The 27,676-nt window shown below is 44.9% G+C and overlaps 1 pseudogene; it reads right to left on the reverse strand.

Annotated features, from left to right (window-relative positions):
- Positions 1–27,676, reverse strand: part of LOC139383161 (zinc finger protein aebp2-like) — a 62,877-nt pseudogene that overhangs the window by 27,411 nt on the left and 7,790 nt on the right.

Consider the following 27,676-nt stretch of genomic DNA (forward strand, 5'->3'; position numbering starts at 1 on the left):
TCTCTCTCTCTCTCCACCTCTTTCTCTCCCCCTCCCTCTCTCCCTCTCTCCACCTCCCCCTCTCTCCCTCTTTCTCTCCCTCTCTCCCCCTCCCTCTCTCCACCTCCCCATCTGGTTCACACTTTCCCATCTCTTTCCCTTTTTATTCATTTTCTCAATTCAAATCAAATTTGATTGGTCACATAAACGTGTTTAAGCAGATGTTATTGAGGGTGTAGCGAAATGCTTGTGTTTTCTAGCTCCAACGGTGCTGTAATATCTAACAATTTCACAACATATACCCGATACACACATATCTAAGTAAAGGAATGGAATTAAGAATATATACATTGGGGCAAAAATGTAATTAGTCAGCCACCAATTGTGCAAGTTCTCCCACTTAAAAAGATGAGAGAGGCCTGTAATTTTCATCATAGGTACATTTCAACTATGACAGACAAAATGAGAAAATAAAATCCAGAAAATCACATTGTAGGATTTTTAATGAATTTAAAGAGCGACCCAAAGAAGCAACAGGGGTCAAGCGAAAGATCTCCCACCAAGTCAAAATGGGGACCCGAACCAGCGACCTATCGGCCCAAGCGCAGAACCACGAGGCCACCAACCCTCAAAGATCCCCCCCGAGAGCTGCCATCCAAGATCCCCTCTACAGTCTCCCCCCCCCCCGACCCGAAGAGTGTGCAAAGCTGTCATCAATGCAAAGGCTGGCTACTGTGAAGAATCTCAAATATAAAACGTTTTGAAACACCGGTCAAAAGTTTTGAAACACCTACTCATTCAAGGGTTTTTCTTTATTTGTACTATTTTATATATTGTAGAATAATAGTGAAAACATCAAAACTATGAAATAACACATATGGCATCATGTAGTAACCAAAAAAAGTGTTTAACCTCTCTAGGGTATGTGGGACGGTAGCGTCCCACCTCGCCAACAGCCAGTGAAAGTGCAGGGCGCCAAATTCAAAACAACAGAAATCTCATAATTAAAATTCCTCAAGCATACAAGTATTTTACACCATTTTAAAGATAAACTTGTTGTAAATCAAGCCACAGTGTCAAATCAAATCAAAGTGTATTTGTCACATGCACCGAATTTCACCTTACAGTGAAATGCTTACTTACAGGCTCTAACCAATGGTGCGAAAAAAAAGTGTGTGTGTGTGTAGGTAAGTAAAGAAATAAAACAACCGTAAAAATAAATTTGAAAAAAGAGTAGCAAGGCTATATACAGAGACACCTGTTAGTCAGGCTTATTGAGGTTGTATGTACATGTAGGTATCGTTAAAGTGACTGTGCATATAAGATGAACAGAGAGTAGCAGTAGTGTAAAAGAGGGGTTGGCGGGTGGTGGGACACAATGCATATAGCCCGGTTAGCCAATGTGTGGGAGCACTGGTTGGTCGGACCAATTAGGTAGTATGTACATGAATGAATAGTTAAAGTGACTATGCATATAAGATAAACAGAGAGTGGCAGCAGCATAAAAAGGGGCTGGGGCGGAGGGGGCACACAATGCAAATAGTCCGGGTAACCATTTGGTTAATTGTTCAGGAGTCTTATGGCTTGGGGGTAAAAACTGTTGAGAAGCCTTTTTGTCCTAGACTTGGCACTCTGGTACCGCTTGCCATGCGGTAGTAGAGAGAACAGTCTATGACTAAGGTGGCTGGGGTCTTTCACAATTTTTAGGGCCTTCCTCTGACACCGCCTGGTGTAGAGGTCCTGGATGGCAGGCAGCTTTACCACAGTGATTTACGTGGCCGTACGCACTACCCTCTGTAGTGCCTTGTGGTTGGAGGCAGAGCAACCGGTCAAGATGCTCTCGATGTTGCAGCTGTAGAACCTTTTGAGGATCTCAGGACCCATGCCAAATCTTTTTAGTTTCCTGAGGGGGAATAGGCCCTCTTCAAGACTGTCTTGGTGTTTTTGGACAATCTAGTTTGTTATTGATGTGGAAACCAAGGAACTTGAAGCTCTGAACCTGCTCCACTACAGCCCCGTCGATGAGAATGGGGACGTGCTCGGTGCTCCTTTTCCTGTAGTCCACAATCATCTCCTTAGTCTTGGTTACGTTGAGGGATAGGTTGTTATTCTGGCACCACATGGCCAGGTCTCTGACCTCCTCCCTATAGGCTGTCTCGTCGTTGTCGGTGATCAGACCTACCACTGTTGTGTCGTCCACAACTTAATGATGGTGTTGGAGTCGTGCCTGGCCATGCAGTCGTGGGTGAACAGGGAGTAAAGGAGGGGACTGAGCACGCACCCCTGGGGAGCTCCAGTGTTTAGGATCAGTGTGGCAGATGTGTTGCTACCTACCCTCACCACCTGGGGGTGAACTGTCAGGAAGTCCAGGATCCAGTTGCAGAAGGAGGTGTTTAGTCCCAGGGTCCTTAGCTTGGTGATGAGCTTTGAGGGTACTACTAACGCTGAGCTGTAGTCAATGAACAGCATTCTCACATAAGTGTCCCTTATGTGGAGTGCAATAGAGATTGCATCATCCGTGGATCTGTTTGGGCGGTATGCAAATTGGAGTGGGTCTAGGGTTTCTGGGATAATGGTGTTGATGTGAGCCATTACCAGCCTTTCAAAGCACTTCATGGCTACGGACGTGAGTGCTACGGGTCTGTAGTCATTTAGGCAGGTTGCCTTTGTGTTCTTGGGCACAGGGACTATGGTGGTCTGCTTGAAGTATGTTGGTATTACAGACTCAATCAGGGACATGTTGAAAATGTCAGTGAAGACACCTGCCAGTTGGTCAGGACATGCCCGGAGCACACGTCCTGGTAATCTGTCTGGCCCCGCAGCCTTGTGTATGTTGACCTGTTTAAAGGTCTTACTCACATCGGCTACGGAGAGCGTGATCACACAGTTGTCCGGAACAGCTGATGCTCTCATGCATGTCTCAGTGTTGCTTGCCTCGAAGCGAGCATAGAAGTGATTTAGCTCATCTGGTAGGCTCATGTTACTGGGCAGCTCGCGACTGTGCTTCCCTTTGTAGTCTGAAAAAGTTTGCAAGCCCTGCCATATCCGATGAGCGTCGGAGCCGGTGTAGTACGATTCAATCTTGGCACTGTATTGACGCTTTGCCTGTTTGATGGTTCGTTGAAGGGCATAGTGGGATTTCTTGTAAGCTTCCGGGTTAGAGTCCTGCACCTTGAAAGTGGCAGCTCTACCCTTTAGCTCAGTGCGAATGTTGCCTGTAATCCATGGCTTCTGGTTGGGGTACGACGTCCTCAATGCACTTATTGATGAAGCCAGTGACTGATGTGGTGTACTCCTCAATGCCATCGGACGAATCCCGGAACATGTTCCAGTCTGTGATAGCAAAACAGTCCTGTAGCTTAGCATCTGCTTCATCTGACCATTTTTTTTATAGACCGAGTCACTGGTGCTTCCTGCTTTAATTTTTGCTTGTAAGCAGGAATCAGGAGGATGGAGTTGTGGTCGGATTTACCAAATGGAGGGCGAGGGAGAGCTTTGTACGCGTCTCTGTGTGTGGAGTACAGGTGATCTAGAATTTTTTTCCCTCTGGTTGCACATTTAACAACACTTTATTGGTTACTACATGATTCCAGATGTGTTATTTCATAGTTTTGATGTCTTCACTATTATTCTACAACGTAGAAAATAGTAAAACAAAAATAAAAAAAAACATTGAATGAGTAGGTGTGTCCAAACTTTTGACTGGTACTGTATGAGACAAGATGAGCAAACACATCATTTTACGTTGACTGACTTTTTGCCTAAGTTTTCTCAAGTTGGAGCTAAGTTTGGGTGTTCTAAAACATTTGACCAGTAGTGTAGATAGCCACAGTTTATCTTGTCTGGTTTAGCATCCCAGATAAAGATAAATGTTTTTTGCTCATATTATTTGAAAACTAAGGGGTGGGCAGCGCCATAAGGAATTGAGTAAACTAAGATATGACTAAATAGTTAAGTGTAATTTTTCCATAAATATACAGGTATTTACCTCTCAATGGTTGCAGGATATTTTCTATTTCTATTCTAGTGAAATTCATTGTAGAGAGCTTATTTATATATTTTGTGATATGAATACCAAATATGTCTACAGTCCATTTTATAGGTAAACTGCAGGGTAATGTAAAATGTTATTTATTTAAGCTCTAATATGTAATATGGTAATCTAATCATAATTAGGTTTAAGTCCAGAGAGTACAGAAAAGTTATCTAGATCTTCAATGAGACATTGCAGGGATCTAGCTTGTGGACTTAATATAAACTAGAGTCATCGGCATACATGGACACCTTTGTTTTTAAGCCTTGGATTTCTAATCATCTAATGTTATTGGATCTGCTTTTAATAGCTAGCATTTCAATGGTGATTGCGAATAGATACGGTGACAGCGGACACCCTTGTTTAACTCCTCTTGACAGTTCAAAACTCTCTGAGAAGTAGTTGATATGGCTGGTTTATACTACGGGTGTGTTTGTAAAATTTTATCTAGATTGCCAGAGTGTGCTCTGAGCATTTGTAAACTGAAAGCGTTGTCAGATTGTCCGTTCGTAAATTCAGAGTGTTGTCAGATTGTACGTGGATGGACGCTTCTCCCGCTCTGTCATGGATGACATGGTTGCTCTTAGTTTGAAGATGTAATCCGGAGACAGGTGTTTTATACAACAGTGTGTGTTCTTTGACTACGTCGGCATATTTGCAATCAAACGCCACAATTTTCTCCATCTCCTTAGCTATCCTGCTCTAATTCCACCGTGCATTCCACTGATTTCAAAACTCGGTCCCCCAGAAAGTGGAGAGCAACACTTACGTAGTTCTACTTTTTGAAATCATTTTAAAAAAGCTGCGTTAGATAGGATTACCTACATATGGTGACCAGTTCATGTTATAGACAGAAGTGTGCTACATGGTAGATCAATCCAATTTCATCTCTCAGCATGTCCAGCCCACTCACTATCTCAGCCAATCATGGCTAGCAGGAAGGGTGGTGTCTATTTCCATGTCTAAACCAACTAGGCTCTTAATTTAAACGTTTTATTTGTATATATAGATGGCATACAAGTTTGTTATTAAGGCGCATGAAAGTCCACGTTCCAGAAGGAATTTATGCCAAAAAACTCATTTTGATTAAAAAAAAAGAAGTTTCTTGTTAAGTAGCGACACGCAACATACGCCTCGTTTCCTGAAACTAGTCACATTTTATCTCCACTGTCTAAACAGGATGAACAATACCTGGTAACACCTTTCTAATGCCATCAAGCCCTGGGGGTTTTCCAGTCTGAAATGATTTAATAGCCTTAAAGTTATTCCTCTGTAATTCCCACGGATCTTTTTGTGCATTTGTCAATTTTTTAATTTTCATAATTTGGAAATAATTCCTGATAGTCATTCAGAGACAGATGAGACAGAAAAGAAAACTGCTTAAAACATTTAGCTTCCGCTTTTAAAATATACTGTAATTCTGAGAATCATAGATGACTTTCTACAGTAAAAAGTTTCTGCAAATTATTTTTGATAACGTTCCTGCGTTGAGATTTAAGAAGCATTTGGTGCATTTTTCTCTATTTTCCATCCAGTTTGCTTTATTTTTTGTAATGGATTACATTCGATCGTTCTTGAATAAGTTCCCCCAGTTCTTTTTGTTTTTCTCTAACTTGTTTTGTATCTTTGTAAGCCACTCCTCAGTAAAAGGCACATGACATACCGCTTGGAGTTTGCCAAAAGACACCTATATGACTCTCAAACCATGAGAAACAAGATTCTCTGGTCTGATGAAACCAAGATTGAACTCTCTGGCCTGAATGCCAAGCGTCACGTCTGGAGAACACCTTGCACCATCGCTACGGTGAAGCATGGTGGTGGCAGAATCATGCTGTGGGGATGTTTTTCAGCAGCAGGGTCTGGGAGACTAGTCAGCATCGAGGCAAAGATGAACGGATCAAAGTACAGAGAGACCCTTGATGAAAACCTGCTCCAGAGCACTCAGGACTTCAGACTGGGGTGAAGGTTCACCTTCCACCAGGACAACAACCCTAAGCACACAAACAAGACAACACAGGAGTGGCTTTGGGAAAAGCCTCAAAGTCCTTGATTGACTCAGCCAGAGCCCGGACTTGAACCCAATCTAACATCTCTGGAGAGACCTGAAAATAGCTGTGCAGCAACGCTCCCCATCCAACCTGACAGAGCTTGAGAGTATCTGCAGAGAATGGGAGAAACTCCCCAAATACAGGTGTGCCAATCTTGCAGCGTCATACCCAAGAAGACTCGAGGCTGTATTAGCTGCCAAAGGTGCTTCAACAAAGTACTGAGCAAATGGCCTGAATACCTATAAATGTGACATTTCAGTTTTACATTTTCTATGAATTTGCTAATACAGTGCCTTGCGAAAGTATTCGGCCCCCTTGAACTTTGCTACCTTTTGCCACATTTCAGGCTTCAAACATAAAGATATAAAACTGTATTTTTTTGTGAAGAATCAACAACAAGTGGGACACAATCATGAAGTGGAACGACATTTATTGGATATTTCAAACTTTTTTAACATATCAAAAACTGAAAAATTGGGCGTGCAAAATTATTCAGCCCCTTTACTTTCAGTGCAGCAAACTCTCTCCAGAAGTTCAGTGAGGATCTCTGAATGATCCAATGTTGACCTAAATGACTAATGATGATAAATACAATCCACCTGTGTGTAATCAAGTATCCGTATAAATGCACCTGCACTGTGAAAGTCTCAGAGGTCCGTTAAAAGCGCAGAGAGCATCATGAAGAACAAGGAACACACCAGGCAGGTCCGAGATACTGTTGTGAAGAAGTTTAAAGCCGGATTTGGATACAAAAATATTTCCCAAGCTTTAAACATCCCAAGGAGCACTGTGCAAGCGATAATATTGAAATGGAAGGAGTATCAGACCACTGCAAATCTACCAAGACCTGGCCGTCCCTCTAAACTTTCAGCTCATACAAGGAGAAGACTGATCAGAGATGCAGCCAAGAGGCCCATGATCACTCTGGATGAACTGCAGAGATCTACAGCTGAGGTGGGAGACTCTGTCCATAGGACAACAATCAGTCGTATATTGCACAAATCTGGCCTTTATGGAAGTGTGGCAAGAATAAAGCCATTTCTTAAAGATTTCCATAAAAAGTGTTGTTTAAAGTTTGCCACAAGCCACCTGGGAGACACACCAAACATGTGGAAGAAGGTGCTCTGGTCAGATGAAACCAAAATTGAACTTTTTGGAAACAATGCAAAACGTTATGTTTGGCGTAAAAGCAACACAGCTGAACACACCATCCCCACTGTCAAACATGGTGGTGGCAGCATCATGGTTTGGGCCTGCTTTTCTTCAGCAGGGACAGGGAAGATGGTTAAAATTGATGGGAAGATGGATGGAGCCAAATACAGGACCATTCTGGAAGAAAACCTGATGGAGTCTGCAAAAGACCTGAGACTGGGACGGAGATTTGTCTTCCAACAAGACAATGATCCAAAACATAAAGCAAAATCTACAATAGAATGGTTCAAAAATAAACATATCCAGGTGTTAGAATGGCCAAGTCAAAGTCCAGACCTGAATCCAATCGAGAATCTGTGGAAAGAACTGAAAACGGCTGTTCACAAATGCTCTCCATCCAACCTCACTGAGCTCGAGCTGTTTTGCAAGGAGGAATGGGAAAAAATTTCAGTCTCTCGATGTGCAAAACTGATAGAGACATACCCCAAGCGACTTACAGCTGTAATCGCAGCAAAAGGTGGCGCTACAAAGTATTAACTTAAGGGGGCTGAATAATTTTGCACGCCCAATTTTTCAGTTTTTGATTTGTTAAAAAAGTTTGAAATATCCAATAAATGTCGTTCCACTTCATGATTGTGTCCCACTTGTTGTTGATTCTTCACAAAAAAATACAGTTTTATATCTTTATGTTTGAAGCCTGAAATGTGGCATAAGGTCGCAAAGTTCAAGGGGGCCGAATACTTTCGCAAGGCACTGTATATATAAAACCTGTTTTTGCTTTGTTATTATTGGGTATTGCGATGTCATTATGAGGTAGTGTGTGTAGATCGATGAGGGGAAAAAACTAACAATGTAATTAATTTTAGAATAAGGCTGTAACGTAACAAAATGGGGAAAAAGTCAAGTGGTCTGAATACTTCCTGAATGCACTGTAGATGTATTTTCCTTTTTAGCCGCTGATAGTCTTTTCTTATAACATGCTCGTTGTTTGTGTTTTTTATAATGTCATATGTTTTTCCCCCAACACCGCTCTCTGTCACGATCGTTATAATGGGTGAACCAAAGCGCAGCGTGATCTGGGTTCCACATCTTTTTATTACTAAGTGAAACTCACAGCAAAACAAAACAATAATCTCAAACTAACCGTGAAGCTAACAATAGTGCTAACAGGCAACTATCCATATTCAAGATCCCACAAAACACATAGGGGAAATGGCTGCCTAAATATGATCCCCAATCAGAGACAACGATAAACAGCTGCCTCTGATTGGGAACCATACTAGGCCAACATAGAAATATAAATCACCTAGATGACCCACCCTAGTCACACCCCGACCTAACCAACATAGAGAATAAAAAGCTCTCTATGGTCAAGGTGTGACAGTACAGATGCTCCGAACCGTGGATCGTCACCGTGGGCTCTGGACCATGGATCGTCGCCAGAGGCACCGGACCGGGATCCCCCGCTGGAGGCTCTGGACCGCAGACTGTCGCTGGATGATCTGGTCCCCTGACCGGCGCTGGAGGCTCTGGACCGCAGACCGTCGCTGGAGGATCTGGACCCCTGACCGTCAATGAAGGCTCATGACCGCCGACCGTCTTAGGAGGTTCCGGACCATGGACCGTCTCAGGAGGTTCCGGACAGTGGACCATCTCAGGAGGTTCCGGACTGTGAAACGTCGCTCTGGACTGGGAACTGTCGCCGGAAGCTTGGTGCGTGGGAGTTACAGAATGCACCGGGCTGTGAGAGACAGTGCGTATCACCGCAAAACTTGGTGCCTTACCGGTCACACGCTGCCCACGGTGAGTACGGGGAGTTGGCTCTGGCTCCCTCCCCTCAACTTACGCTGCCCACTCCTCGCTCAATCTGTCCCTATATTCCTCCTGACTCACCCCTCATCGTCGCCGACCACTCCGTGTGCCTCCCCCCAAATGGACCTCCATTCCTCCACCCCTCCAGGGCTTCAGCACTGCTCCTCTCCCCAGGCCAGGGTGAGTCTGGATGGCCCTTGGGGAGACACACAGACTCCCTGGCTGGCCCTCAGCTGTGGACCTAACCATAGGGGTCAGAGAGTAGGACAATGGATGGATGCTCGTTTTGTCATTTTTACCCAACCGGTCAGCCCTCCTTCCCATTCCATCTGACCTGGACCTCGTCTTCACCCTCCTCCTCGCTCTCTGTCCTCTCCTATATTCTCCCTCCCAGTCTCTCTCCTATATTCTTCCTCCCAGTCTCTCGCTCTCTCCTATATTCTCCCTCCCAGTCTCTCTCTCCCTCTCCTATATTCTCCCTCCCAGTCTCACTCTCTCCTATATTCTCCCTCCCAGTCTTCCTCTCTCCTATATTCTCCCTCCCAGTCTTCCTCTCTCCTATATCCTATATCCTATCCCTCTCCATTTATCTTCTTCCCCAGTCTCTCCCCCATCTCTCCTTCTTGCCCCCCCCCATCTCTCCTTCTTGCCCCCCCCCCCCCCTCTGCTGTCTCCATTTCCACTGTGGTTACCTCGCTTAACCTCTTCAAGCCTGTTTCAAATCGCCTTCTAAAATCATTGGCCTGCGGTGTGCTGTGTGTGTGTGCACTTTGTGTGTGCGTGTGTGATGTGTGTTTGCTAAAACATTGACATTTTTTGGGGCAACAGGAAAGGCTCTTTTGAGTATGTAGTGTGGCGATGCATAATGAGCCCGTTTGGGGGTGAGAAGTTGGACTTTGCCTTTGTTTTGGTTGGTTTGTATGTCAATTAGAGTGTGCAGGGTGAATACTTGGTCTGTCGTATGGTAATTTGGTAAAAAGCCAATTTGACATTTGCTCAGTACATTGGTTTCACTGAGTAAATGTATGAGTCTGCTGTTAATGATAACGCAGAGGATTTTCCCAAGGTTGCTGTTGACGTATATCCCCCTGTAGTTATTGGGGTAAAAATTGCCTCCACTTTTGTGGATTGGGGTCCTTGGTTCCAAATATTGGGGAAGATGTAAGTAGCCTATTGGAATTTGTGGTCTGTATATATTAGAATGTCACTTAGAATACCATCAACACCACAGGCCTTTTTGGGTTGGAGGGTTTGTATTTTGTCCTGTAGTTCATTCAAGTCTCTCTCCAGTCGCTTGCTCTCTCTCTCTCTCTCTCACTAGTCTCTTTGTCTTTGTGTTGTGTTTGCTTTGGGGCTGGTTTAGTGGAGGCTCAGTCTCCCTGTGCAATGTTGTGTCTGCCTCTTAGTTAGGCCTCTCTTCTCCCAACGTCTGGCTACTGCACTGCAAGATGTGTGTCGGTATATGTGTACCACATGGAGTAGGGAGAGAGATCCTCTTTCTTTCACCCTGGTCCATAAAACAATGGCCCTGGATGTGCTGTGCTCTACACAGGCTGGGCAAAGCCATGTCCTCTACAGTACGTCAGAACCCTACTGCTGAGAGTCTCTCTGCAACACACTGAGATATGCTTCACTGCCATATTAATTAAGTAGGCCTGGGAGTCTCTAGCCCATGATTCCTCTGTCAGCGTCAACAGGTTCATACTCATTAGCCCTGCACTGGGTCGCTCCCTTAAAAGGATAGTGCAAGAGTCTGTCATTTAAAGGGGCAACGCAGGCCCATGTAGTTTGTGTTCAGTAGGGAATGCAGCAGATACAGTTAAGGTCAGAAGTTTACATACACATTAGCCAAATACATTTAAACTCAGTTTTTCCACAATTCCTGACATTTAATCCAAGTAAAATTTCTCTGTCTTAGGTCAGTTAGGATCACCACTTTATTTTAAGAATGTGAAATGTCCGAAAAATAGTGGAGATAATTATTTCTTTCAGCTTTTATTTCTTTCATCACATTCCCACTGGGTCAGAAGTTTACATACACTCAATTAGTATTTGGTAGCATTGCCTTTAAATTGTTTAACTTGGGTCAAACATTTCGGGTAGCCTTCCACAAGCTTCCCACAATAAGTTGGGTGAATGTTTGGCCCATTCCTCCTGACAGAGCTGGTGTAACTGAGTCAGGTTAGTAGGCCTCCTTGCTCTCACACGCTTTTTCAGTTCTGGCCACACATTTTCTATAGGATTGAGGTCAGGTCTTTGTGATGGCCACTCCAATACCTTGACTTTGTTGTCCTTAAGCCATTTTGCCACAACTTTGGAAGTATGCTTGGGATCATTGTCCATTTGGAAGACCCATTTGTTACCAAGCTTTAACTTCCTGACTGATGTCTTGAGATGTTGCTTCAATATATCCACATATTTTCCTTCCTCATGATGCCATCTATTTTGTGAAGTGCACCAGTCCCTCCTGCAGCAACGCACCCCCACAACATGATGCTAACACCCCGGTGCTTCACGTTTGGGATGGTGTTCTTCGGCTTGCAAGCCTCCCCCTTTTTCCTCCAAACATAACGATGGTCATTATGACCAAACAGCTGTTTTTTTGTTTCATCAGACCAGAGGACATTTCTCCAGAAAGTATGATCTTTGTCTCCATGTGCAGTTGCAAACCGTAGTCTGGCTTTTTATGGTGGTTGCGGAGCAGTGGCTTCTTCCTTGCTGAGCTGCCTTTCAGGTTATGTTGATATAGGACTCGTTTTACTGTGGATATAGATACTTTTGTACCTGTTTCCTCCAGCATCTTCACAAGATCCTTTGCTGTTGTTCTGGGATTGATTTGCACTTTTCACATCAAAATATGTTCATCCCTAGGAGACAGAACACGTCTCCTTCCTGAGCGGTATGACGGCTGCGTGGTCCCATGGTGTTTATACTGGCGTACTATTGTTTGTACAGATGAACATGGCACCTTCACCTTGAGAAATTGCTCCCAAGGATGAACCAGACTTGTGGAGGTCTACAATTTTTCTGAGGTCTTGGCTGATTTCTTTTGATTTTCCCATGATGTCAAGAAAAGAGGCACTGAGTTTGAAGGTAGGCCTTGAAATACATCCACAGGTACACATCCAATTGACTCAAATTATGTCAATTAGCCTATCAGAAGCTTCTAAAGCCATGACATCATTTTCTGTCATTTTCCCAGCTGTTTAAAGGCACAATCAACTTAGTGTATGTAAACTTCTGACCCACTGGAATTGTGATACAGTGAATTATAAGTGAAATAATCTGTCTGTAAACAATTGTTGGAAAAATGACTTGTGTCATGCACAAAGTAGATGTCCTAACTGACTTGTCAAAATTATAGTTCGTTAACGAGACATTTGTGGAGTGGTTGAAAAACTAGTCTTAATGACTCCAACCTAAGTGTATCTGTCACGGGTGTCGTTGGAAGTGGACCAAAGCACAGCGTGGTGAGAGTACATATTCCTTTTATTTAGGGGATGCCGACAAAAACAAGAAACTCTACAACACAACCGTGAAGTTTAAGGGCTATATGCCACAAACAAAGTTAACTACCCATACTGAAGGAGGGGAAAAAAGGGCTACCTAAGTATGGTTCCAATCAGAGACAACGATAGACAGCTGTCCCTGATTGAGAACCATACCCGGCCAAAACATAGAAATAAAGAAACATAGAAAACAAAACATAGAATGCCCACCCCACATCACACCCTGACCTAACCAAAATAGAGACATAAAAAGGCTCTCAGGTCAGGGTGTGACAGTATCCCCCCCAAAGGTGCAGAGTCCGGCCGCAAAACCTGAACCTATAGGGGAGGGTCTGGGTGGGTATCCATCCGCGGTGGCGGCTCTGGTGCAGGACATAGACCCCGCTCCACCTCTGGCTCACCGCACTTTGGTAGTGCCTCTGGTGTGGGGACCCTCGCCGCCGACCTCGGACTGGGGACCCTCTGTGCTGGCCCCGGACAGGGCACCCTTGCTGCGGGCCCCGGACTGGGCACCCTCGCTGTGGGCCCCAGACTGGCCCGTGGAGCAGGCACCGGATTCACCAGGCTGGGGAGACCTACTGGAGGCCTGGTCCGTGGAGGAGGCACGGGATGACCCAGGCTGGGGAGACATCCAGGAGGCCTCGTCCGTGGAGGAGGCACGGGATGACCCAGGCTGGGGAGACCTACTGGAGGCCTGGTCCGTGGAGAGGCACAGGTCGAACCGGGCTGTGGGGGAGCACTGGGGATCTGGTGCGTAGCCTTGGCACCACTCTTCCAGGCTGAATGCCCACTCTAGCCCTGCACCTCCAGAGCACAGGCACAGGTCGAACCGGGCTGTGGGGGAGCACTGGAGATCTGGTGCGTAGCCTTGGCACCACTCTTCCAGGCTGAATGCCCACTCTAGCCCTGCACCTCCAGAGCACAGGCACATGTCGAACCGGGCTGTGGGGGAGCACTGGAGCTCTGGTGCTTAGCACTTACACCGCTCCTCTTGGCTGCATGCCCACTTTAGCCCGGCACGTGCGGGGAGCTGGAACAGGCCGCACTGGGTTCTCCTGGCGAACTGGGGAAACCGTGCGCAGAGCCGGCGCAGGACTCACCGACCTGTGGAGACGTGCAGGGCTGGGGAGGCACACAGGAGGCCTGGTGCGTGGGGCTGGCACAGTCTTCACCAGACGGCTAGCACGCACCTCAGGACGAGCATGGAGAGCTGACTCAGGTGACATCAAATCCCCCGACACGCTCCGTCGGGCGGATGTCGTGCCTCATGCACCAACACAGCAGCTCTCTAATCACTCTCTCTCTCTCTCCTCCAATCTTCCCATCAACTCCTTCACTGTCTCTGCTTCACTCCCTTCGCTCACGTCCAATTTCACCCCGACTGGCTCTGGTTCCATCCTCGGCTCCGCCGACCGTCCAGTGTGCCCCCACGCCAAAATGTTTTTGGGCGGCCTCTCCAGGCCACGCTGCTTTGTCCTTTGGTGATGGGTAGTTCTGTCACGGGTGTCGTTGGAAGTGGACCAAAGCACAGCGTGGTGAGAGTACATATTCCTTTTATTTAGGGGATGCCGACAAAAACAAGAAACTCTACAACACAACCGTGAAGATTAAGGGCTATATGCCACAAACAAAGTTAACTACCCACACTGAAGGAGGGGAAAACGATAGACAGCTGTCCCTGATTGAGAACCCATACCCGGCCAAAACATAGAAATAAAGAAACATAGAAAACATAACATAGAATGCCCACCCAAATCACACCCTGACCAAACCAAAATAGAGACATAAAAAGGCTCTCAGGTCAGGGTGTGACAGTATGTAAACTTCTGACTTCAACTGAATATAAAAATGAATGTTTCTTAATGGCCATGTTCAAGTAATTTCTCCCTGTTTCAGTTGGTTTTCTTCCGTTTTGTGCCTAATGTTTTGTAACATTGTACCCTAATGAACACAACCCTGAAAGCCTTATCAAACAACAGGTCTGAGTGTCCAGAGTGATAGATATAGGTTTATCTTCCACTGCGACAGACAGAGAGAGAGAGAGAAAAAGAGAGAAGGGTGAGAGAGCGATTGAAGGGTGAGAGAGAGTGAGGGTGAAAGAGGGACAGAAGGGTGGGAGAGAGAGAGTGAGAAAGCGAGGGTGAGATAGTGAGGGTGAGAGTGTGAGAGAGTGAGGGAGAGAGGGGAGAGAGAGGGGAGAGAGAGTGAAACTGTAGAACAAACAGTGAGGGGGAGGGCCAGTAAGGGGGAAAGGCATGAGTGAATGAGAGGGAGAACGGGTGAGTGAGGGGGAGAATTGTGAGGGGGCGAGAGGAGTGAGTGAAGGAGAGGGGGGTGCCTGTCTGGTGTCAGGGGTGAAGCTCAGGATGACGCAGTTTGGCCGGATAACAAAAATATCCCATCGTAAACATCAAGGATCACACACAGGGAACACACAAACTGAAAACACACACACACACCAGGAAGTCCACTGGACACCTTCCCAGGACCTCCACTCCTCCACCCCTCCAGGGCTACTCCTCTCCCCAGGCCAGGGTGAGTCTGTATGGCCCTTGGGGAGACACACAGCCTCCCTGGCTGGCCCTCAGCTGTGGACCTAACCATACGGGTCAGAGAGTAGGACAATGGATGGATGCTCTTTTTGTAATTTTTCTCCAACCGGTCAGCCCTCCTTCCCATTCCATCTGACCTGGACCTCCTCTTCACCCTCCTCCTCCTCCTCGCTCTCTGTCTCCCTCCCGGTCTCTCTCTCCTATATTCTCCCTCCCAGTCTCTCTCTCCCCCATATTCTCCCTCTCCATTTATCTTCTTCCCTCGGTCTCTCCCCCATCTCTCCTTGCCCCCCACCCCTCATCTCTCCTTCTTGCCCCTCACCCCTCATTCTTGCCCCTCACCCCTCATCTCTCCTTCTTGCCCCCCACCCCTCATCTCTCCTTCTTGCCCCCCCCTCCTCTTCCCCCCCCCATCTCCTTATTTCCTCCCCCCTCCCCCTCTGCTGGCTCTGTTTCCACTCCCCAGGCTCTGTTCCAGAATGTGGTTACCTCGCTTAACCTCTTCAAGACTTTTTCTTATCGCCTTTTAAATTATTGGCCGGCTGTGTGCTGTGTGTTTGGTGTGCTGTGTGTTTGTGTTTTGGTGTGTGTGTGTGTATGCTGCGTGTGTGTGTGTATGCTGCGTGTGTGTGTGTATGCTGCGTGTGTGTGTGTATGCTGCGTTGTGTGTGTATGCTGTGCTGTGTGTGTATGCTGTGCTGTGTGTGTATGCTGTGCTGTGTGTGTATGCTGTGCTGTGTGTGTATGCTGTGCTGTGTGTGTATGCTGTGCTGTGTGTGTGTGTGTTTGGTGTGCTGTGTGTGTGTTTGGTGTGCTGTGTGTGTGTTTGGTGTGCTGTGTGTGTGTGTGGTGTGCTGTGTGTGTATGCTGTGTGTGTTTGGTGTGCTGTGTGTGTATGCTGTGTGTGTTTTGTGTTTGTATGCTGTGTGTGTGTGTGTGTGTGTGTGTGTATGCTGTGTGTGTGTGTGTGTATGCTGCGTGTGTGTGTCTGTATGCTGCGTGTGTGTGTGTGTATGCTGCGTGTGTGTGTGTGTATGCTGCGTGTGTGTGTATGCTGCGTGTGTGTGTATGCTGCGTGTGTGTGTATGCTGCGTGTGTGTGTATGCTGCGTGTTTGTGTGTGTTGCGTGTGTGTGTGTGTGTATGCTGCGTGTGTGTGTATGCTGCGTGTGTGTGTATGCTGCGTGTTTGTGTATGCTGCGTGTGTGTGTATGCTGCGTGAGTGTGTATGCTGTGTGTTTGTGTGTGTGTGTGTGTTTAGTGTTTCTGTGTGTATGCTGTGTGTGTTTGGTGTTTGTGTGTGTTTGGTGTTTGTGTGTGTGTGTGTGTGTGTGCGCTGTGTGTGTTTGGTGTTTGTGTGTGTGTGTGTATGCTGTGTGTGTGTGTGTGTGTGTGTTTGGTGTTTGTGTGTGGTGTGTGTGTGTGTGTGTTTGGTGTTTGTGTGTGTTTGGTGTTTGTGTGTGTGTGTGTGTGTATGCTGTGTGTGTGTGTGTGTGTGTGTGTGTGTGTGTGTGTGTGTATGCTGCGTGTGTGTGTGTTGCGTGTGTGTATGCTGCGTGTGTGTGTATGCTGCGTGTGTGTGTATGCTGCGTGAGTGTGTATGCTGCGTGTTTGTGTGTGTGTGTGTTTGGTGTTTCTGTGTGTATGCTGTGTGTGTTTGGTGTTTGTGTGTGTGTGCGCTGTGTGTGTTTGGTGTTTGTGTGTGTTTGGTGTTTGTGTGTGTGTGTGTATGCTGTGTGTGTGTGTTTGGTGTTTGTGTGTGTGTTTGTGTGTGTTTGTGTGTGTGTGTGTGTGTGTGTGTGTGTGTGTGTGTGTGTGTGTGTGTGTGTGTGTGTGTGTGTGTGTGTGTGTGTGTGTTTGCTAAAGCATTGATCTTTTTTTTATTTGGCAACAGGACAGGCTCTTTTGAGGATGTAGTGCAGCGATGCATAATGAGCCCGTTTGGAGGTGAGAAGTCAATGCACATGTTAGCGTGGCGCAGTGATGTGAAGCACAGAGGAAGAGGGAGTAAAGCCCAACTCAGGAGTGATTCACCACAGCTTCAGACCTTCGTTGTACACCTGTTCAGTTATGAAAAGAGGAGAGGCCATCTCTGGTCGTGACTCTTGGTCTCTGAGATTGACTCCCTGAGAAACTCACATGCTCTGAACTGGAGCCAGGAGGACACAGTGGGAGGAGTGAGGTTGGGTGTGTGTGTCCGACCGTCCATGGCCTCAACAGCACAGAGCAGGATTTCACCCTGGTTTGACAGTGTTGAGAGGAGAAGCAGGGCAGCGTAAAGCAGTATACAGCCTGGCACAGACCCTGGGCTCCAGAATAGAGACTAGGCAGACTGGGCCTGTAGCAGTGATAAGTGTTATTCCTGCTCTGTTAACTAGGAACTAATCAGGTACTGGGAAGTGATTAGTATTGGGCGATATGGCCTAAAAATCATATCTAGCTTTTCTTTTTTTGACTTATGACTGATTGACGATATATCTAGATTTAAAACAAATGTTTTCTTACAAAAAAACATAGTTGAAATGTATCATACCTTTATGGTGGGTCGTGTTCATTAGGGTCCGCTGTAGCAGCAAGTATTAAAACATTACATTAAGGCTGGGCGATAATGACCTAAAAATCGTCTTAGGGGCCAAGCCGAATTTCTTCATCCTCCTGAGGGTTGAAGAGGCGCTGTTGCACTTTCTTCACCACACTGTCTGTGTGGGTGGACCATTTCAGCTTTGTTGTAAAATACACTGCATTTCATACAGTCAGCAATAACCTAATGAATTCAGGACGTGTGAAGTTATACCCAGGCTAAATATAAACCTTCCACAAACATCAGGCCCACTAATTATTTTATTATTTTATCAAAATAGTTGAGCCTGCTTTTTTTAGCAATAGTCACTGATCTGTCTTTCAAGTCTGTTTATGAAAATTCCCTTTTTGTTACAAATGTAACCAGAACCCTGCATAATGCACTTTCACTAATGACCAACGTCTTGCAGCAGACATTATAGAAAATGAACACAGGTCTTAAACAATCTCTCAAGCACAAGCCCACGTGCTAATGATTAGCCTGCTAATCTTTATATTTCAAGTTTAGCCAACAAGGATCTATTTGCTAGCTAACAAGGATCTATTTCCTAGCCAACAAGGATCTATTTGCTAGCCAACAAGGATCTATTTGCTAGCTAAGAAGGTAGAACAGTTGAATTGTTATGAACTCACCTTTCTGTCCGTCTCCAGCTGTTTGAACAGCAGGCTAGTCTGTCCACTTTGTTCACATGTTGAAATCAAGTGGACTACCTTGTTTCTCAGAATGAGAACGAGTTGTTTATATATAATTGTGTTTTACGCTTATTGCAACATTTATAAAAACACATACTAGACAGCTAGTATAACAGTCTTTGGCTAAAATGCTGCTAGCGGTATCAATGCTCACTGATACTGCCGTTTTAGTATAGAGTTCTGCTCGGAGTGATATTTGAGTAGTTGAGACATAACCAAGTGTATCGTTGGAAAGGTTCTTTTCTCCTCTCACAGTAAATGAATGTCTCAAATGTGTGTTTCATATGACCCATTCTGTTGGACCAAAACCACAAATACCGAGTTGAAACCGCTTGCTGTCCGAGAGGAAGGAGGGATCTCAATTGGGCTTCAGGAAGAAGCATAGCACAATTACAGCAGCCATGAAGGTTTTAAATGACATCACTGAAGCCCTTGACAAAAAACTACAATGTCTCACTTTTTATTGATCTCTCTAAGGCGTTTGATACAGTTGATCATGCTATACTAAAGGCAGAGATTGTCGAGTGTAGGTCTTTCAGAGCATGCAGTTGCATGGTTTGCTAACTATCTGTCTGATAGAACTCAGTCAACTCAATTTGATGGGCTTATGTCTGTTAAATTGTCTGTCTTTAATGGTGTGCCCCAAGTCTCTGTAGTTGGTCCTCTCTTATTCACTATTTATATAAATGATTTAGACAAAAATGTCCAAAATGCGCAACTTCATTTTTATGCTGATGATACTGTTATTTACTGTTGTGCCTCGTCTCTTACAAAAGCTTTCCAGAACTTGGAAACTGCTTTTTATACTGTTCAACATACCTTGTGTCAATTGAAGCTTATCCTCAATACTGACCAAACTAAACTAATGGTGTTTTCTAAAGCAATAAATAGACCTCTGAACCTTTCACCTATTACTACATGTCATGGCAAGGAGATTGAGGTTGTGTCCTCATATAAATATTTTGGAATTTTAATTGATGACGGCCTCTCTTTTAAATTGCATATTCAACAACTTACAAAAAAATTAAAGCTGAAATTGGGATTTTATTTTAGGAATAAGGCCTGTTTTTCTTTTGAAGCCAGAAGGAGGCTAGTATCAGCTACATTTATGCCTTTACTAGACTATGGGGATATTTTATATATGAATGCTTCCGCTCAGTGTTTGAGATCAGTTGATACTCTTTACCATGGCACTTTGAGATGTATTTTAAACTGCAAAACCTTTATGCACCACTGCACTTTGTATACCAGGGTTGGCTGGCCTTCTCTAGTCACTCATAGGCTCAGTCACTGGTATACTTTTATTTACAAAGCCATTTTGGGTTTACTACCTTTTTATTTGTGCATTTTTATTGTCCAGAAATGTGGTGGGTACTCTCTTCGTTCGCTGGACTTCAAATCAAATCAAATCAAATTTTATTTGTCACATACACATGGTTAGCAGATGTTAATGCGAGTGTAGCGAAATGCTTGTGCTTCTAGTTCCGACAATGCAGTAATAACCAACAAGTAATCTAACTAACAATTCCAAAACTACTGTCTTGTACACAGTGTAAGGGGATAAAGAATATGTACATAAGGATATATGAATGAGTGATGGTACAGACCAGCATAGGCAAGATACAGTAGATGGTATCGAGTACAGTATGTACAAATGAGATGAGTATGTAAACAAAGTGGCATAGTTTAAAGTGGCTAGTGATACATGTATTACATAAGGATACAGTCGATGATATAGAGTACAGTATATACGTATGCATATGAGATGAATAATGTAGGGTAAGTAACATTATATAAGGTAGCATTGTTTAAAGTGGCTAGTGATATATTTACATCATTTCCCATCAATTCCCATTATTAAAGTGGCTGGAGTTGAGTCAGTGTCAGTGTGTTGGCAGCAGCCACTCAGTGTTAGTGGTGGCTGTTTAACAGTCTGATGGCCTTGAGATAGAAGCTGTTTTTCAGTCTCTCGGTCCCAGCTTTGATGCACCTGTACTGACCTCGCCTTCTGGATGATAGCGGGGTGAACAGGCAGTGGCTCGGGTGGTTGATGTCCTTGATGATCTTTATGGCCTTCCTGTGACATCGGGTGGTGTAGGTGTCCTGGAGGGCAGGTAGTTTGCCCCCGGTGATGCGTTGTGCAGACCTCACTACCCTCTGGAGAGCCTTACGGTTGAGGGCGGTGCAGTTGCCATACCAGGCGGTGATACAGCCCGCCAGGATGCTCTCGATTGTGCATCTGTAGAAGTTTGTGAGTGCTTTTGGTGACAAGCCGAATTTCTTCAGCCTCCTGAGGTTGAAGAGGCGCTGCTGCGCCTTCTTCACGATGCTGTCTGTGTGAGTGGACCAATTCAGTTTGTCTGTGATGTGTATGCCGAGGAACTTAAAACTTGCTACCCTCTCCACTACTGTTCCATCGATGTGGATAGGGGGGTGTTCCCTCTGCTGTTTCCTGAAGTCCACAATCATCTCCTTAGTTTTGTTGACGTTGAGTGTGAGGTTATTTTATGGACTTTATCCTGCTAACTGTTCCAAATGTCCAAACTGAATTTGGTGAAAGGGCTTTTATGTACTCTGCGCCATCGTCTTGGAACGCCTTACAAAATACTTTTAAACTGGAAGAACTTGTCCCGATTGGTATTTTTAAATCACTGGTGAATGATCTTGAGACTGATTCCCTGACCTGTCAATGTTTTTAATTTGCTGTTTTTGATTTCGTTATACTCTTGTGAATTCTATGGTTTTTACTAGATTACTTGAAGTTTTTCATGTTGTTTGTCTGTAATTTGTGTAATGACTTGGTGCTGCCTATCTTGGCCAGGACACTCTTGAAAAATAGATTTTAAATCTCAATGAGCCCTTCCTGGTTAAATAAAGGTTAAATAAATAAAATCTCTCAACTTTGTTATTGTGCGTGGCAGAGGCTTGGTGATGGGGGAGAGGCTTGGTGTTGGGGGGAGGGGTTTGGTGTGGGGGGAGGGGCTGTATGTGTGTTGGGGGAGGGGCTGTATGTGTGTTGGGGGAGGGGCTGTATGTGTGTAAATGGGTAGATTCACAGTCACAGCAGAAAGAGTTACGAGACCAAAAAGACAACATGAGAACAAACGTACAAACGCTCGTAAAAAAAAATAGAAAACAATTAAAAAGAAACTAAATGTGATTATTGCGATACAGGCATTTGGAAAATTGTGCTAAAAGATCAATTAGAATGAATTAGCCCCAGAAGTGATAGAGTATTGCAATGAGAGTGTGGGAATGTGTTCAGACCAACCCATGGGGTACTGCCTAGTGACATTACCATTCCATTGACATTCCAACCAACCTGAAAGTAGTTTACTGAAGTGGACACAGTGCTCTCTAGTGGTGCTCGATGATATCACAGACAGTCATTCATAAAAAAAAAACATTTCACTCTGCACATGGACACTCCCTACTCAGGTACCCAGCTATGAATACATGGCTGAAAAATAATTCACCACACAAGCTGAGAAAGCTTAACATGCTGACCAGACCTCGTGCGATGCAAATTAAATGTACACATGAATATGTTATACAAATCATTTCAATCTAGAAGAAAAAGAAACGCACAGCTATTTAGACGAGGTGCTGGCTAGCGGAGTAGAAAACTTGAAAATCAAAGAGAGCCTCACACTGGGAGCTCAGATGCAAAAATGTAATTACCAACGTTTCGGCGCTTTGTTTTACCCACATACATTTTACCACAAAGACAAGTTATAAGATAAATAACTGCCTTAGTGGAGCACGTGATGACACCTTTGATTGGGATCGATTTCCCTGTTTGTGGGTGTTTGAAGGATCTACATTTATAAGTGCCATTGCATTGAGCACAGCCATTACATTTGTAATTTCCATCCAGTAGGGGCGCAAATAGACGTTGTTCAGGAATATTTTTGGGTGGTAAATCAGAGCTTACCAATTGGTCTCTGAGATTTCTCGCGAGAATACGACCAAGGGAAGGTCCGAAAACACATTACCGAGACAATCATCGGATTTTAGAATGTGCCAATGAACAATTCCCTTAATTTGTTCAGAGCACTTTGAATAGTGGGTAGTTAGAACACAAGAATGCGTCTTTTTGCGAGACTGACCTTTTAAAAAGGTAATGTCTCGTTTTGTTTTTGAATTTTCTCAATGGCAATATTAATCTGATCATTTTTGTAGCCCCTCTCCTTGAACTTTCTCAGCCATATTTCAATAATTCAATCATTTCACCCACGTGAGCCAACAGGCGTCTGCATAGCGAGGAGGCAAACTACAACTTGGTTCTGTTTTAATCCGTGACGCGCTGCAAGTCCCGACTCTTCCATCTCCCTCATTGGTGTTTACGAGCATGCAGCCGCGTGGGTAATGGACAGAGGAACTGAGGTCCACACTCCAGTCCAGTTGGTGGTGGTAATGCACCTTAAAGTTGGTTGCCAACCACCATATATAAAGTCCAAAGAAGAAGAAGAAGAACAACGAGGATAAATGTATCAAAGAAAACAAAGTAGGTTTCCACTTTTGATACACTTTTTATCCGTGGATTAACTGTTGGAGTAGAGAACTCAACGTGGGTCAAACTTCTACAAAGATCCAGAAAAAAAGGACCATACGCATTTCAGGTAAAATAACAATCCAATGTTTATTTCCCAGGATAAATTAACTAGCAACAGCCAGCTAAATGTCCATGAATGTTTCATGTGTGTTTCCACCTTTCCCCAAATTAATATAGCTGGTTCATAGTTAGTTTTGGTATTTTAACACGTCTGGTAGGGATAGACCAAATCAATCAGCAAGAGAAAAAGAGAGAAAAAAAATATATATAAAAAAAATACAAGCCAAATGCCACCCTATCCTGAGTGACGCCGTGGCTCAGCGGTCTAAGACACTGCATCTCAATGCTAGAGGCTTCACTACAGACCCTGGTTTGATCCCGGGCTGTATCACAACTGGCCTTGATCGGGAGTCCCATAGGGCGGGCGCGAAATTGGCCCAGCGTCGTCTGGGATAGGGGAGGGTTTGTAAATTAAGAAATTTGTTCTACTTGCCTAGTTAAATAAAAGGTGAAATAAAAATACTATAGTGCACTAGTTTGAAACAGAGTCCTATGGATATGTAGGACATAGGGAGTCATTTGGGAAGCAGCACATGTCCCCCCAGAGGTCTTCGTGTGTTGATGCAGTTCAAACTCAGAATATAATAACAGAAATAACTGTCTTAACACCAAAACAGACCCCTCTTGTCTCTCCTGTCTACCCACCCTAGGGACATTCACAAGGGTCACTGCAAGTGCACTGAGAAAACCTTCAGTGAGACGACAGACTATATTCACAAAAACAGCCCCCTAGAGTTTGAAGTGTGAAAGACGGATCCAAAACACAGCACAAAGGGATGTGAGAACATTTTCAGGATGAGGGGAATCTCGGAATCCCAAATCAACCCCTTGACCCTAATACATAAAAACCCTTGGAGACTCAGATGATTGGGTAAAGCAATATGGTGGTAGCTCCATCTTGTCCTCTGATTCAACTTGACCTATATATATATATATATATATATATATATATATATATATATATGACCCGTTTCAAGAAGCAGTAGAGATACTCTGAATGATCGGCTATGAAAAGCCAACTGACATTTACTCCTGAGTTGCTGAAATGTTGCACCCTCGACAACCACTGTGATTATTATTGGACCATGCTGGTCATTTATGAACATTTGAACGTCTTGGTTATGTTCTGTTATCATCTCCACCCGGCACAGACAGAAGAGGACTGGCCACCCCTCAGAGCCTGGTTCCTCTCTAGGTTTCTTCCTAGGTTATGGCCTTTCTAGGGAGTTTTTCCTAGCCACCGTGCTTCTACACCTGCATTGCTTGCTGTTTGGGGTTTTAGGCTGGGTTTCTGTACAGCACTTTGAGATATCAGCTGATGTAAGAAGGGCTTTATAAATAAATTTGATTGAAATTTGATTGATACTACTACTACTACTACTACTGATACTACTACTACTGATACCACTACTACTACTGATACTACTACTACTACTACTGTTACTACTACTACTACTGATACTACTACTGATACTACTACTACTCCTGATACTACTGATACTACTACTACTACTGATACCACTACTACTACTACTACTGATACTACTACTACTACTACTACTACTACTGATACCACTACTACTACTGATACCACTACTACTACTACTGATACTACTACTACTACTACTACTACTGATACTACTACTGACACTACTACTACTACTGATACTACTACTACTACTACTACTGATACTACTACTACTACTACTACTGATACTACTACTACTGATACTACTACTACTACTGATACTACTACTACTACTACTACTACTGATACTACTACTACTGATACTACTACTACTACTACTACTACTACTACTACTACTACTGATACTACTACTACTACTAGTATCAGTTGTGATGGACGACTACTACAAGTTGATCAACTTTCAAAGCAGACTTTCCCTTTGTTCCTGAACTGCAGTGTATGATGTACTGTTTTGAATCGCTGAGTCTCTCTCCAATGGAAAAATCACCTTTTCAAATGTTGCTACATTGGACTGAATCCAGGTGGTGACTCACATATTGCTAACACCTATCCAATCCTCTTAGATCTCCAAGGTACCAAGGGGCTAGGGCTCGATTTGGGATTCAGAGATCCACTAGTCCTTGTGGATTGTTGTAGCAGGACCAAGTGTTTTTAAAGTGGTTGACTAACCATGCTATGAAACACCACACTGTGTCCGTTGCCGGTGCTCTCCGTGTGTGTAGTAGCCAGGTTGAGGAAGATGGCCCGGTGTCTGATGGCATCCATGGTCTGGGTGTCAAAGAAATCATGAGGTCTCGCTGGTGGAAGAGGAGACACTGGTATGAGAGCAGAGAGAGTCTGGGATGAGAGGTGAGGAGGTACAGTGAGACGGCAGTGAGACGGCAGTGAGACAGCAGTGAGACAGCAGTGAGACAGCAGCGAGACAGTGAGACAGCCGCGAGACAGTGAGACAGCCGCGAGACAGTGAGACAGCCGCGAGACAGCAGCGAGACAGCAGCGAGACGGCAGTGAGACGGCAGTGAGACGGCAGTGAGACAGCAGCGAGACAGTAGCGAGACAGTGAGACAGCAGCGAGACAGCAGCGAGACGGCAGCGAGACGGCAGCGAGACGGCAGCGAGACAGTGAGACGGCAGCGAGACGGCAGCGAGACGGCAGCGAGACGGCAGCGAGACGGCAGCGAGACGGCAGCGAGGCGGCAGCGAGGCGGCAGCGAGGCGGCAGCGAGACGGCAGTGAGACGGCAGCGAGGCAGCGCGAGACGGCAGTGAGACGGCAGCGAGGCAGCAGCGAGACGGCAGTGAGACGGCAGTGAGACAGTGAGACGGCAGTGAGACGGCAGTGAGACGGCAGTGAGATAGTGAGACAGCAGTGAGACAGCAGTGAGACGACAGTGAGACGACAGTGAGACAGTGAGACGACAGTGAGACAGCAGCGAGACAGCAGTGAGACGGCAGCGAGACAGCAGCGAGACAGCAGCGAGACCAGACCAGCACCACTCCTGGTGAAGATCATCAGTATGACAACATAGTGAAATGACACAGCTTTTTAAAAAGGTTAATTGTTGCTTTAGTACTACATTAGTACTACATTAGTACTACATTAGTACTACATTAGTACTACATTAAACAGGGCTGAGTAGGTTCCTTTTTAACTACAAATGTGTACATTAACTATGAGCAGAACATATTATTCAATAGAACGGGGTTAGAGTTGAAAGAATGTGTTGCCTGGTTGGCTGAAAATCAATCAAGGGTATTTTCCATGTCAAAATATATTTAGAAAAGAGCTGTCTGTCCTACTCTCACACTTCTCCTGACAAAGAGCCAGACAACATCCTGACTTCCTCCGAGTGCTGTCACACTTCTCCTGACAAAGAGCCAGACAACATCCTGACTTCCTCCCGAGTGCTGTCACACTTCTCCTGACAAAGAGCCAGACAACATCCTGACTTCCTCCCGAGTGCTGTCACACTTCTCCTGACAAAGAGCCAGACAACATCCTGACTTCCTCCCGAGTGCTGTCACACTTCTCCTGACAAAGAGCCAGACAACATCCTGACTTCCTCCCGAGTGTTGTCACACTTCTCCTGACAAAGAGCCAGACAACATCCTGACTTCCTCCGAGTGCTGTCACACTTCTCCTGACAAAGAGCCAGACAACATCCTGACTTCCTCCCGAGTGCTGTCACACTTCTCCTGACAAAGAGCCAGACAACATCCTGACTTCCTCCCGAGTGCTGTCACACTTCTCCTGACAAAGAGCCAGACAACATCCTGACTTCCTCCCGAGTGCTGTCACACTTCTCCTGACAAAGAGCCAGACAACATCCTGACTTCCTCCCGAGTGCTGTCACACTTCTCCTGACAAAGAGCCAGACAACATCCTGACTTCCTCCCGAGTGCTGTCACACTTCTCCTGACAAAGAGCCAGACAACATCCTGACTTCCTCCCGAGTGCTGTCACAAGTGAGAAGTAATATTTTGAGGGTTGGAACCAAAATTATTTTCCAATCTTTTCATTCTGAACAGAAAACTCTATTTTTTTTAGTTCCGTTCCAGTGTTACGACATAAAGTTCTGAATCCCCCAAAAACTACTACTAAATGGTTCATATAGTTCCTTTTCATTCACGTTTGATCCCTTGAAATCAACAGTTTTATTACATTGAGTTTATTAACTTACTCCACCAATAACGCGGCTAGAGCAGCTTGCTATGGAACAGGCAAGGTACTTGTTTGCATTCATATAAGTGCAGGCGCGAAACGCGACAGAAATTTCACAGGTGGGTAGAGAGAGTGGTGGATATGGAGGGAGCTTGGCTTGAAACATCAATACATGACACGAGTTGGAATGTGTTTAGGCTCTTACTAGCATCATGACACTGAATTACAGAATTATATACTAGATATTAAGAATGTATAAATGTTTCTTTTCCTGGAAAACTAGAGATCACTTTTGTTCCCAGTTCTGGTTCTGTTCCTAAAAAAATGTCAACCTTCTCCGGGTTTTCAGTTCTGTTCCCTGTGTGTATGTGTGTTCAAGGCCGCGAGGGAGATACCTGAACGTGTATGCTAGGTGAGGTGAAAAACCCCAGGTGACAGTTTTCAGTTGTGAAATGGTGAGCACTTCACATGCCCCAAGGAACTTCCATTTTATTTAACCTTTCTTTAACTAGGAATGTCAGTTAAGAACACATTTTTATTTTACAATGACGGCC

Source organism: Oncorhynchus clarkii, chromosome 2 (genome assembly GCF_045791955.1).
Source record: "Oncorhynchus clarkii lewisi isolate Uvic-CL-2024 chromosome 2, UVic_Ocla_1.0, whole genome shotgun sequence".
NCBI classification, from domain to species: domain Eukaryota; kingdom Metazoa; phylum Chordata; class Actinopteri; order Salmoniformes; family Salmonidae; genus Oncorhynchus; species Oncorhynchus clarkii.